This window comes from Scyliorhinus torazame, chromosome 27 (genome assembly GCF_047496885.1).
Source record: "Scyliorhinus torazame isolate Kashiwa2021f chromosome 27, sScyTor2.1, whole genome shotgun sequence".
NCBI classification, from domain to species: Eukaryota; Metazoa; Chordata; class Chondrichthyes; order Carcharhiniformes; family Scyliorhinidae; genus Scyliorhinus; species Scyliorhinus torazame.
The window spans coordinates 43302734-43317302 of NC_092733.1; the positions used below are offsets into that span (position 1 = coordinate 43302734).

At 41.4% G+C, this 14569-nt stretch overlaps 1 protein-coding gene across 1 annotated transcript in view; it reads left to right on the forward strand.

The window, feature by feature from the left end:
• The first annotated feature begins 1638 nt into the window (after positions 1-1638).
• LOC140403373 (uncharacterized) overlaps positions 1639-14569 on the forward strand; it is a 201595-nt gene continuing 188664 nt past the window's right edge. Inside the window, exon 1 of the mRNA XM_072491293.1 lies at positions 1639-1679. The gene's annotated coding sequence lies outside the window, so the exon portion shown is untranslated. The remainder of the gene's footprint in view (positions 1680-14569) is intronic.

The following is a 14569-nucleotide window of genomic DNA, read 5'->3' on the forward strand; positions in this document are numbered from 1 at the left end:
GACAGAACCCCCAAAAGACATCTCACATTAACAGACAGACTAAGAGAATTAAAGACAGCAATTAAGGACAAACAACACAACAACACAACACAAAGACACACAGAAAGACACTAAAATGGCGGGCGGAAACTTTTCAGTTATACACTTTCATATCTGTCTTAAGTCATCTAATTACACCCCAATATAATCCTAATTGGTTTGGGTTAGACTCAAACACATTTGATTTGATGGCAAGCCATCCATCTTCAATGTGCAACATCAGCTTTTAATTGTTTCATGTCTACATGTTATGGAATGTGATATTCTGCTAATCTTTACCAGCAATAGACTGGTTTTAAGGTAGCTTAGCTGTTATCTGCATTGTGAACAATGGTGCCTTCATGTTGCTATGGTATTCAGTCCTTGTCCTTGACAATTAGCACAAGCAGTGACAAATTGTCTTGCAACTGTGCTGTTTTAATGTCACACTGACTTTGAAAATATGCATTTGCCAGAACAACGGACCTCAGTAAAAGTGAATTATGCTGTATAAATGGGTATTTAAAACTGGGGCTCAACATTTATGCTTAAACAGCTATCTTTTACCTATACTAGTTGTATTTGAAATACCTGGCTTCTACAGTCGGCCCTTTGATAAATCGAAAAATTAAATGAGGTATATCGCCATAAGATAAAAGACATCATTAATGCGATAGGATAGGTAAAAAAGCAAATAATAACTCATTCATATTGTCATTACAGTTTTAAACAATAGAATGGACACTTAACATTGCAACAGGCATTTCAAAATAATTATTATAATTAATAAATTAATGAAATTTGATCACATTGGTATGTTATGTAAATGATGAATACAGCTACACAGGACAATGAGATTATTCTTATTGTGGACATTCCAGTGTGTCCAAGCCACCCACAAATTTTATCCCAGAGAGAGATAAATTGGGGTGGATCAAGTTTTTTGATTTCGTTTTGGATATGTAATGCCAAATCTTTAACTTCTTTAGAGTTATCGGGAATGAAAGTGCAACACTCTGCGCCAATCAGGGCGCAGGTGCCACCTTTTCCAGCTGGCACACAGTCCAGTGCCTTTCGATTTTGTAATACCACGGTTAACATTTTACAGATCTTACCATTGATATCATGATTACATAATTCAGCAATAAACAATTAATAATAACTTCTTGTATACAAATAAAATGATTATACAATAAAAGTTGAACATATGATCTAGTAATAAATGGTAAAATGATTATCAAAATTGATGTCAAGTCTTTGACATCTTCTGGATAATACACAAAAGCTTGTTGAAAGGGTTAATTTTCTTGCAGAGACAAAAAGAGGCGTATAGCTTGGAATGATGCCATTCGCATCTTTAAACTTTTTTTTTTGTCACTCAAATGGACTGGGAGTAAAAGTTGGATTGCTGCCAAATTCCCGTTATCAAATTTCTTTGAACAACCTGTTCCTTTGGCTTTTAATCAAAGATTGTTGTTTTTTTTTTTAAAACCAGCTTCCACATTGTTTGAAGTTTTAATTTCCAGGCTAATTTTAAACATTTATTTTAAAATATCAAATACAATAACTTATTAAATATATAACTGAACCAATCTTGTGCTGTATCTTGATTTTCTGTAGATGAATTTGTCGATTCTGTTCAAGGAAACACAGCTAACAAGGTATGTTAATTTCTTTAAATTAATAAAGCAACGTTCAGAATAATGACAGTTTTCTTAAGTTGACAGTTCTTGGCAACTTTTTAGCGATACATTGAGGTTTCTTTAGCTGCTTTGATGGCAGCCGTTCTGTTCTGAGTAAGTTCCCTTTCTCGTTTGGAAATTTTCTGTCCCAAGTAAACATCTTTCTGGGCAATTTGTGCTTTGTGAAAGCTAGCTTTGCGACTGTTAGTACTGGGGTGGTTCAAGACCACCCGTAAGTCGTTGTCATGATCATCTTTATTGATGGAGGTTATCAGAACATCATCTTCATATTGGATAATGGTGGAAGGCCGAACAGGCAGTTGCCTGTGATGATTCTGTAAAGCCATGTGGTAAACAGTTGGGCTATTATGATACTGTTGTTGATTAACTGTAAAAGCAAACCATGGTTGTAGTTGCTTAGCCAGTGTTGCTGACCAGAAGCCATACTGGGTGTGTCTTGTTGGTACGTGTTACATGGTTGACCACGAGGTGGAAATGTATTGTAGTGAACATTGTCTACTTCATTATCATCTCTCGAATCCATCCGTTGTTTTTGATAGCATTTTGCCATCCAGTGTCCTACTCTACCACAGAAAAGACATTGTGGTATTTTCTTACATGATTTTAATGGAGCAAGGGTACATGTTTGCCCTGGCGCTGGTGGTGAAATTGTAGTTACTGCTGATATTCCTGTAGGTGCTGCAACAGCCGCCGCTGGAGCAGCAGGTAACATGGGCTGGATTTGAGCAATAGGCTGCATTTGAGCAGCTGCAGTGTTAAAAGTTGCCTGATTGTGCAAACCACAATCTATCTGAATGCATCGGTCACTATGTCTCGGTATGTGCCAGCTGTGGCCCAAGCTGGTAAAACCAAATTCAAGGCAGCAGAAACTCCAGGTTTAACACCGGCTATAAAAGCCGTTTTTAATGGACTTAAAGTGCTTGCATCCCATGTGTCATTTTCCTTGTCGAGTGTCATCCCTGAATATTCCATCCAAGTATGTAAAAATCTTTCCTCAAAATCCTGAATATCTTCATTATTTTTTTGAATACAAGATGTGATCTTAGACCAATTTGTCCTCGGGGGGCGAAACTTTAATAGACAACTCTTGATTGCTAGCCAACCAGCTTCTAAATTTTGCAAATCGGCTCCAAGGGCAACTTCTACTTCATTTCTAAGGGTTGAAATTACACGAGTACCTAGCATGATAGTCAGAATTTGTACTCCATCGAATGGGTGGAGACTGTAAATGGCTTGTAATCTGTGAATTCCATCCCATGTGGTCATACCACCCTTTTTAGGGTGTGGAAGATCTTTGGACCATTTGTCAATTTTCGAAGGATCAATTTGTTCATGAACCCATTGGTGGTCAAATATGTTTCTAGTGATAGTTTCACCATCTTCTTCTCTTTTTTTGCTTCCAACTCTAATTCGTTTGCGTTTTAAAGGGGCTAGTCAAATTACTTTTGTATTTTGTATTGTAGGAACACTATCTTCGTCTGATTCATCTGACAAAGGAACTAATTTATTTTTAACAATTGATCTCGGCTGCGCAATTTCCGATTGTGCCACTAGGTGGGGGGCTTGGGCTTCTTTCTGAGTTTGTTCAATTTTCTGCACAGAAAGCCTGTTTGTCAAAGAATTGCAGTGTTCAGTTACGTTGTTTATATCTCTTTCTAAAACACACCTTTCTTTCATTAACTTGCAATTTTCAAGTTCAATTCGCTCAGTTTTTAATTGCAATTGTCGGTATTTTGACTCCACTTCAAAAACTTGATTTTGGAATTCTGTTCTTTGAAAAGATAACTGCTGGAGTTCAGAGGTTTTGTTTTGCAAATCTGTCTCAAGTTTGGATTTTGCAACTTGCAAATCTGTTTTAATTTCATCATAATGCTCAAGATTGGATTTTGCATCTTGCAAATCTTCAACAACTGCAATTAGTTGGTCTTTAGTGGACTGAAGCTGATGATCACTTTTATTTTTAACAATGATCTCTTGCTGACTGTGTATCCGTCCCGTAATTACCAGGGATCATTTTACACGTTCTGCACCGTGTAATCGTGTGCATTTTCCCCATGCTCCCTTGATATTATTGAAAGACCACTGTCCTCTGGGGATATCATACTTTGATTCAATTTATTTTGAGGTTTCACATAGGTTAAAATGTCTACGAGTGAAAGATCTACAATCCCCCAACATATCTTCAACAGAAACATCTGGTATTCCAGTACCCCCCCCCCCCCCCCCCCCCTTGGATGTAGTGGGGAGTAATTTTCTGTCTGCTAAAGGCTCTGAATGTACACTTTGATTTGGATCAGCCATAAGTTTTCTTGATCGCTGACTGCCGTGACTATTTTTTCAGTCCCATTTTATTTTAGTTACTGCAGTGACTAATCTTCCAGCCACATCTACGTTAGTCTCAACGACTGGCACTGGATTTATTTAACACAGTCTATAAAAAATGTTCTTTTCAAGAGTCGAAGTACTGATTGATGCGGCTTTAAGACTTTTAATGGGTGAAAAAGATATTTCTTATCCTAGTCTAGTCGTGGGCTCCGGCTGTCTTCTTGGCCTCCTCCGATTATCTCCGAAGCTTCCCGAAGGTTCCGGACCTCCTCCGATTATCTTCGAAGCTTTCCGTCGTCACCTGGGCCTCCGAAAATCGTCCTCAGTACTCCCCCCCCCTCCTGCCTGACTACGCCAATTGTACAAATCTTGTATTTGAAGGAATCTTATCCTGCCGACTACGCCAATTGTTAAAATCTGCAACTGAAGGAATGTTAACTCCTGCCTGACTCGCCAATTTTAAAAATCTGTAATTGATAGGATCTTAACCTGCCGAACTACGCCAAGTTTGGGGAAAGCAAAGTCCTGGCATAATACGACAAGTTGTAAGATTTGTAATATTTCTGGACTATGCCAAGTTGTTGGATTCCTAGTTTTATTCGACTGTGTAAAGTTGAAGGAATTTATATTATTTCTGCTATTCGGTTACCAGTAGCACTTTGCGAATACTGGAACTCAGCAGAAACTTCAGTTAAAACATCTCAGGTGCAAAAAAGAATTGCTTTATTTGTAGTTGCTTGATTACAATTTAAAAGTCATTTAAAAGGCAATTCGAAGCTTTCAGAGAATTACAGACATGATCTTTTTGGCTTAGTCAGACAGCTCGAAAGCAACTTTTAAAAGGTCAAAGTCTGGAAATGAAACATGAAGAGAGAGAGAGAGCTAATCTTCAGCTAAACTCAAGCTCAAAGTCAAAAGTACACGACATCACTAACTCAGACTAACACAAAGACAGAACCCCCAAAAGACATCTCACATTAACAGACAGACTAAGAGAATTAAAGACAGCAATTAAGGACAAACAACACAACAACACAGCACAAAGACACACAGAAAGACACTAAAATGGCGGGCGGAAACTTTTCAGTTATACACTTTCATATCTGTCTTAAGTCATCTAATTACACCCCAATATAATCCTAATTGGTTTGGGTTAGACTCAAACACATTTGATATGATGGCAAGCCATCCATCTTCAATGTGCAACATCAACTTTTAATTGTTTCATGTCTACATGTTATGGAATGTGATATTCTGCTAATCTTTACCAGCAATAGACTGGTTTTAAGGTAGCTTAGCTGTTATCTGCATTGTGAACAATGGTGCCTTCATGTTGCTATGGTATTCAGTCCTTGTCCTTGACAATTAGCACAAGCAGTGACAAATTGTCTTGCAACTGCGCTGTTTTAATGTCACAGTGACTTTGAAAATATGAATTTGCCAGAACAACGGACCTCAGTAAAAGTGAATTATGCTGTATAAATGGGTATTTAAAACTGGGGCTTAATATTTATGCTTAAACAGCTATCTTTTACCTATACTAGATGTATTTGAAATACCTGGCATCTACGCAATCCCACACCCAGAGAGAGAGACATCACTCACTATAGATAGATAAACTCAATGTCTACTCTCCCACTCCCAGAGAGATTTCACTCACTATAGATTGATAAACTCAATGTTTACAATCCCACTCCCAGAGAGAGAGACTTCATTCACTAGACATAGATAAACTCAATGTTTACTATCCCACTCCCAGAGAGAGAAACTTCACTCACTATAGATAGATAATCTCAATGTTTACTATCCCACTCCCAGAGAGAGAGACATCACTCACTGTAGTTAGATAAATAAAATGTTTACTATCCAACTGGCAGAGGGAGTCTTCACTCACTATAGATAGATAAACTCAATGTTCACTATCCCACTCCCAGAGAGAGAGGCTTCACTCACTATAGATAGATAAACTCAATGTTCACTATCCCACTCCCAGAGAGAGAGGCTTCACTCACCATGGATAGATAAACTCAATGTTTACTTTCCCACTCCCAGAGAGAGAGGCTTCACTCACTATAGATAGATAAACTCAATGTTCACTATCCCACTCCCAGAGATACTTCATTCACTATAGATAGATAAACTCAATGGTTCCTTTCCTACTCCCAGAGAGAGACTTCACTCACTATAGATAGATAAACTCAATGTTCACTATCCCACTCCCAGAGATACTTCATTCACTATAGATAGATAAACTCAATGGTTCCTTTCCTACTCCCAGAGAGAGACTTCACTCAACAGAGATAGTTAAAATCAATGTTTACCATCCCACTCCCAGAGAGAGACAACACTCATTATAGATAGATAAACTCAATGTTTACAATCCCACTCCCAGAGAGAGACTCCACTCACTGTAGATAGATAAACTCAATGTTTCCTTTCCCAGTCCCAGAGAGAGAGAGACTTCACTCACTAGTCATAGATGAACTCAATGTTTACTATCCCACTCCCAGAAAGAGAGACTTCACTCAGTATAGATAGATAATCTCAATGTTTCCTTTCCCACTCCCAGAGAGAGGCTTCACTCACTAGACATAGATAAACTCAATGTTTACTATCCCACTCCCAGGGAGAGAAACTTCACTCACCATGGATAGATAAACTCAAGGTTTACTATCCCACTCCCAGAGAGAGAGACTTCACTCACTATAGATAGATAATCTCAATGTTTACTATCCCACTCCCAGAGAGAGACTTCACTCACTAGACATAGATAAACTCAATGTTTACTATCCCACTCCCAGGGAGAGAAACTTCACTCACCATGGATAGATAAACTCAAGGTTTACTATCCCACTCCCAGAGAGAGAGACTTCACTCACTATAGATAGATAAACTCAATGTTTATTATCCCACTCCCAGAGAGAGTGACTTCACTCACGATAGATAGATAACCTCAATGTCTATTATCCCACTCCCAGAGAAAATCTTCTCTCACAAGAGATAGATAAATTCAAAGTTTACTTTCCCACTCCCAGAGAGAGACTTCACTCACTATAGATAGATAAACTCAATGTTTACTAACCCACCCCCAGAGAGACTTCACTCACTATAGATAGATAAACTCAATGTTTACTATCCAACTCCCAGAGAGAGAGAAACTTCACTCACTCTAGACAGATAATCTCAATGTTTACTATCCCACTCCCAGAGAGAGAGACTTCACTCACTAGACATAGATAAACTCAATGTTTACTATCCCACTCCCAGGGAGAGAAACTTCACTCACTATAGATAGATAAACTCAATGTTTACTATCCCACTCCCAGAGAGACTTCACTCACTATAGATAGAGAAACTCAATGTTTACTATCCCACTCCCAGAGAGAGAGACTTCACTCACTAGACATAGATAAACTCAATGTTTACTATCCCACTCCCAGGGAGAGAAACTTCACTAACTATAGATAGATAAACTCAATGTTTACTATCCCACTCCCGGAGAGACTTCACTCACTATAGATAGATAAACTCAAGGTTTACTATCCCACTCCCAGAGAAACTTCACTCACTATAGATAGATAAATTCAATGTTTTCTACCCCACTCCCAGAGAGAGACTTCACTCACTTTCGATAGATACACTCAATGTTTACTACCCCACTCCCAGAAAGAGAGACTTCACTCACTATAGATAGATAATCTCAATGTTTACTATCCCACTCCCAGAGAGAGATACTTCACTCACTATAGCTAGATAAACTCAATGTTTCCTTTCCCACTCCCAGAAAGAGAGACTTCACTCACTATAGATAGATAACCTCAATGTTTACTATCCCACTCCCAGAGAGAGAGACTTCACTCACTATAGATAGATAAACCCAATGTTTACTATCCCACTCCCAGACATAGTCATCACTCACTATAGATAGATAAACTTAATGTTTACTATCCCACACCCAGAGAGAGAGAAACTTCACTCACTATAGATAGATAAGCTCAATGTTTACTATCCCACTCCCAGAGAGACTTCACTCACTATAGATAGATAAACTCAATGTTTACTATCCCACTCCCAGAGAGAGAGAAACTTCACTCACGAGAGACAGATAATCTCAATGTTTACTATCCCACTCCCAGAGTGAGAAACTTCACTCACTATAGATAGATAAACTCAATGTTTACAATCCCACTCCCAGAGTGACTTCACTCACTATAGATAGAGAAACTCAATGTTTACAACCCCACTCCCAGAGAGAGAGACTTCACTCACTGGACATAGATAAACTCAATGTTTACTATCCCACTCCCAGGGAGAGAAACTTCACTCACTAAAGCTAGTTAAACTCAATGTTTACTATCCCACTCCCAGAGAGACTTCACTCACTATAGATAGATTAGCTCAAGGTTTACTATCCCATTCCCAGAGAAACTTCACTCACTATAGATAGTTAATCTCAATGTTTACTATCCCACTCCCAGAGAGAGAGACTTCACTCACTGTAGATAGATAAACTCATTGTTTGCTATCCCACTCCGAGGGAGAGTCTTCCCTCACTATAGATAGATAAACTTAATGTTTACTATCCCACTCCCAGAGAGAGAAACTTCACTCACTATAGATAGATAATCTCAATGTTTACTATCCCACTCCCAGAGAGAGAGACTTTACTCACTAGACATAGATAAACTCAATATTTACTATCCCACTCCCAGGGAGAGAAACTTCACTCACTATAGATAGATAAACTCAATGTTTACTGTTCCAGTCCCAGAGAGAGACTTCACTCTCTATAGACAGATAAACTCAATGTTTACTATCCCACTGCCAGAGAGGCTTCACTCACTATAGATAGATAAACTCAATGTTTAATATGCCACTCCCAGAGAGACTTCACTCTCTATAGATAGATAAACTCAATATTTACTATCCCACTCCCAGAGAGAGACTTCACTCACTATAGATAGATAAACTCAATGTTTACTATCCCACTCCCAGACATAGTCCTCACTCACTATAAATAGATATACTCAATGTTTACTATCCCACTCCCAGAGAGAGAGACTTCACTCACTGGACATAGATAAACTCAATGTTTACTATCCCACTCCCAGAGAGAGAAACTTCACTCACTATAGATAGATAAACTCAATGTTTACTATCCCACTCCCTGAGAGACTTAACTCACTATAGATAGATAAACTCAATGTTTACTATCCCACTCCCAGAGAGAGAGACTTCACTCACTATAGGTAGATAAACTCAATGTTTACTAACCTACTCCCAGAGTGACTTCACTCACTGGAGACAGATAAACTCAATGTTTAGAACATAGAACATAGAACATAGAAAATACAGCACAGAACAGGCCCTTTGGCCCACGATGTTGTGCCGAACCTTTGTCCTAGATTAATCAATTAGATTAATTGAATAGATTATCATTGAATTTACAGTGCAGAAGGAGGCCATTCGGCCCGTTGAGTCTGCACCGGCTCTTGGAAAGAGCACCCTACCCAAACTCAACACCTCCACCCAACACCAAGGGCAATTTGGACATTAAGGGCAATTTATCATTGGCCAATTCACCTAACCCGCACATCTTTGGACTGAGGGAGGAAACCGGAGCACCCGGAGGAAACCCACGCAGACACGGGGAGGACATGCAGACTCCGCACAGACAATGACCCAAGCCGGAATCGAACCTGGGACCATGGAGCTGTGAAGCAATTGCGCTATCCACAATGCTACCGTGCTGCCCTTAAGAACAAATAAATCTACACTATATCATTTTACCGTCATCCATGTACCTATCCAATAGCTGCTTGAAGGTCCCTAATGTTTCCGACTCAACTACTTCCACAGGCAGTGCATTCCATGCCCCCACTACTCTCTGGGTAAAGAACCTACCTCTGATATCCCTCCTATATCTTCCACCTTTCACCTTAAATTTATGTCCCCTTGTAATGGTGTGTTCCACCCGGGGAAAAAGTCTCTGACTGTCTACTCTATCTATTCCCCTGATCATCTTATAAACCTCTATCAAGTCGCCCCTCATCCTACTCCGCTCTAATGAGAAAAGACCTAGCACCCTCAACCTTTCCTCGTAAGACCTACTCTCCATTCCTGGCAACATCCTGGTAAATCTTCTTTGCACCTTTTCCAGAGCTTCCACATCCTTCCTAAAATGAGGCGCCCAGAACTGTACACAGTACTCCAAATGTGGCCTTACCAAAGTTTTGTACAGCTGCATCATCACCTCACGGCTCTTAAATTCAATCCCTCTGTTAATGAACGCGAGCACACCATAGGCCTTCTTCACAGCTCTATCCACTTAAGTGGCAACTTTCAAAGATGTATGAACATAGACCCCAAGATCTCTCTGCTCCTCCACATTGCCAAGAACTCTACCATTAACCCTATATTCTGCATTCATATTTGTCCTTCCAAAATGGACAACCTCACACTTTTCAGGGTTAAACTCCATCTGCCACTTCTCAGCCCAGCTCTGCATCCTATCAATGTCTCTTTGCAGCCGACAACAGCCCTCCTTACTATCCACAACTCCACCAATCTTCGTATCGTCTGCAAATTTACTAACCCACCCTTCAACTCCCTCATCCAAGTCATTAATGAAAATCACAAACAGCAGAGGACCCAGAACTGATCCCTGCGGTACGCCACTGGTAACTGGGATCCAGGCTGAATATTTGCCATCCACCACCACTCTCTGACTTCTATCGGTTAGCCAGTTCGTTATCCAACTGGCCAAATTTCCCACTATCCCATGCCTCCTACCTTTCTGCATAAGCCTACCATGGGGAACTTTATCAAATGCCTTACTAAAATCCATGTACACTACATCCACTGCTTTACCTTCATCCACATGCTTGGTCACCTCCTCAAAGAATTCAATAAGATTTGTAAGGCAAGACCTACCCCTCACAAATCCGTGCTGACTATCCCTAATTGAGCAGTGTCTTTCCAGATGCTCAGAAATCCTATCCTTCAGTACCCTTTCCATTACTTTGCCTACCACCGAAGTAAGACTAACTGGCCTGTAATTCCCAGGGTTATCCCTAGTTCCTTTTTTGAACAGGGGCACGACATTCGCCACTCTCCAATCCCCTGGTACCACCCCTGTTGACAGTGAGGACGAAAAGATCATTGCCAACGGCTCTGCAATTTCATCTCTTGCTTCCCATAGAATCCTTGGATATATCCCGTCAGGCCCGGGGGACTTGTCTATCCTCAAGTTTTTCAAAATGCCCAACACATCTTCCTTCCTAACAAGTATTTCCTCGAGCTTACCAATCTGTTTCACACTGTTCTCTCCAACAATATCGCCCCTCTCATTTGTAAATACAGAAGAAAAGTAGTCGTTCAAGACCTCTCCAATCTCTTCAGACTCTATACACAATCTGCCGCTACTGTCCTTGATCGGACCTACCCTCGCTCTCGTCATTCTCATATTTCTCACATATGTGTAAAAGGCCTTGGGGTTTTCCTTGATCCGACCTGCCAAAGATTGTTCATGCCCTCTCCTTGCTCTCCTAATCCCTTTCTTCAGTTCCCTCCTGGCTATCTTGTATCCCTCCAATGCCCTGTCTGAACCTTGTTTCCTCAGCCTTATATAAGTCTCCTTTTTCCTCTTAACAAGACATTCAACCTCTCTTGTCAACTATTGTTCCTTCACTCGACCATCTCTTCCCTGCCTGACAGGGACATACATATCAAGGACACGTAGCACCTGTTCCTTTACCAAGTTCCACATTTCACTTGTGTCCTTCCCTGCCAGCCTATGTTCCCAACTTATGCACTTCAATTCTTGTCTGACAACATCGTATTTACCCTTCCCCCAATTGTAAACCTTGCCCTGTTGCACGTACCTATCCCTCTCCATTACTAAAGTGAAAGTCACAGAATTGTGGTCACTATCTCCAAAATGCTCCCCCACTAACAAATCTATCACTTGCCCTGGTTCATTACCCAGTACTAAATCCAATATTGCCCCTCCTCTGGTCGGACAATCTACATACTGTGTTAGAAAAGCTTCCTGGACACACTGCACAAACACCACCCCATCCAAACTATTTGATCGAAAGAGTTTCCACTCAATATTTGGGAAGTTAAAGTCGCCCATGACTACTACCCTGTGACTTCTGCACCTTTCCAAAATCTGTTTCCCAATCTGTTCCTCCACATCTCTGTTACTATTGGGGGGCCTATAGAAAACTCCTAACAAGGTGACTGCTCCTTTCCTATTTCTGACTTCAACCCATACTACCTCAATAGGGTGATACTCCTCGAACTGCCTTTCTGCAGCTGTTATACTATCTCTAATTAATAATGCCACCCCCCCCACCTCTTTTACCACCCTCCCTAATCTGATTGAAACATCTATAACCAGGGACCTCCAACAACCATTTCTGCCCCTCTTCTATCCAAGTTTCCGTGATGGCCACCACATCGTAGTCCCAAGTACCGATCCATGCCTTAAGTTCACCCACCTTATTCCTGATGCTTCTTGCGTTGAAGTATACACACTTCAACCCATCTCCGTGCCTGCAAATACTCTCCTTTGTCAGTGTTCCCTTCCCCACTGCCTCATTACATGATTTGGCGTCCTGAATATCGGCTACCTTAGTTGCTGGACTACAAATCCGGTTCCCATTCCCCTGCCAAATTAGTTTAAACCCTCCCGAAGAGTACTAGCAAACCTCCCTCCCAGGATATTGGTGCCCCTCTGGTTCAGATGCAACCCGTCCTGCTTGTACAGGTCCCACCTTCCCCAGAATGCGCTCCAATTATCCAAATACCTGAAGCCCTCCCTCCTACACCATTCCTGCAGCCACGTGTTCAACTGCACTCTCTCCCTATTCCTAGCCTCGCTATCACGTGGCACCAGCAACAAACCAGAGATGACAACTCTGTCTGTCCTGGCTTTCAACTTCCAGCCTAACTCCCTAAACTTGTTTATTACCTCCACACCCCTTTTCCTACCTATGTCGTTGGTACCAATGTGCACCACGACTTCTGGCTATTCCCCCTCCCCCTTAAGGATCCTGAAGACACGATCCGAGACATCCCTGGCCCTGGCACCCGGGAGGCAACATACCTTCCGGGAGTCTTGCTCGCGACCACAGAATCTCCTATCTATTCCCCTAACCATTGAATCTCCTACAACTATTGCTTTTCTATTCTCCCCCCTTCCCTTCTGAGCCCCCGAGCCAGACTCCGTGCCAGAGACCAGACCGCTAGGGCCTTCCCCCGGTAGGTCATCCCCCCCAACAGCATCCAAAACGGTATACTTGTTTTGAAGGGGAACGGCCACGAGGGATCCCTGCACTGTCTGCCTGTTTGTTTTTTTCCCCCTGACTGTAACCCAGCTATTCTTGTCCTGTACCTTGGGTGTGGTTACCTCCCTGTAACTCTTCTCAATCACCCCCTCTGCCTCCCGGATGATCCGAAGTTCATCCAGCTTCAGCTCCAGTTCCCTAACACGGTCTTTGAGGAGCTGAAGTTGGGTGCACTTCCCGCAGGTATAGTCAGTGGGGACACCGGTGGTATCCCTCACCACCCACATCCTACAGGAGGAGCATGTAACTGGCCTAGCCTCCATCCCCTCTTACCTTAAAGAATATAGCTGCTGTGTGGACTAACTAGATCTCCGCCCTCCGACTCTGCTCCCAGTCAGCTACACTTCCTGTAAACTCCTGGCTCTCTTCGCACTTTTTGCGGAAATGTCGGAAACAAAATGAAAGGAGCACCTTACTCCCTCCTCACCTAACTCCCTCGGTCACCAAACTCTCACTATCGCACTCAAAAAGCACCAAATTCAGCACTCCCTCGGTCACCAAACTCTCACTATCGCACTCAAAAAGCACCAAATTCAGCACTCCCTCGGTCACCAAACTCTCACTATCGCACTCAAAAAGCACCAATTTACTATCCCACACCCAGAGAGAGACTTCACTCACTCTCGGTAAATAAACTCAATGTCTACTATCCTACTCCCAGAGAGACTTCACTCACTCTAGGTAGATAAACTCAATGTTTACTATCCCACTCCCAGAGAAACGTCACTCACTATAAATAGATAAACTCAATGTTTACTATCCCACTCCCAGAGAGACTTCACTCACTATAGATAGATAAACTCACTGTTTACTATCCCACTCCCAGAGAAACTTCACTCACTATAAATAGATAAACTCAATGTTTACTATCCCACTCCCAGAGAGACTTCACTCACTATAGATAGATAAACTCACTGTTTACTATCCCACTCCCAGAGAGACTTCACTCACTATAGATAGATAGACTCAATGTTTTCTATCCCACTCCCAGAGAGACTTCACTCACTATCGATAGATAGACTCAATGTTTACTATCCCACTCCCAGAGAGACTTCACTCACTATAGATAGATAAACTCAATGTTTACTATCCTACTCCCAGAGAGACTTCACTCACTATAGATAGATAAACTCAATGTTTACTATCCCACTCCCAGAGAGAGAGACTTCA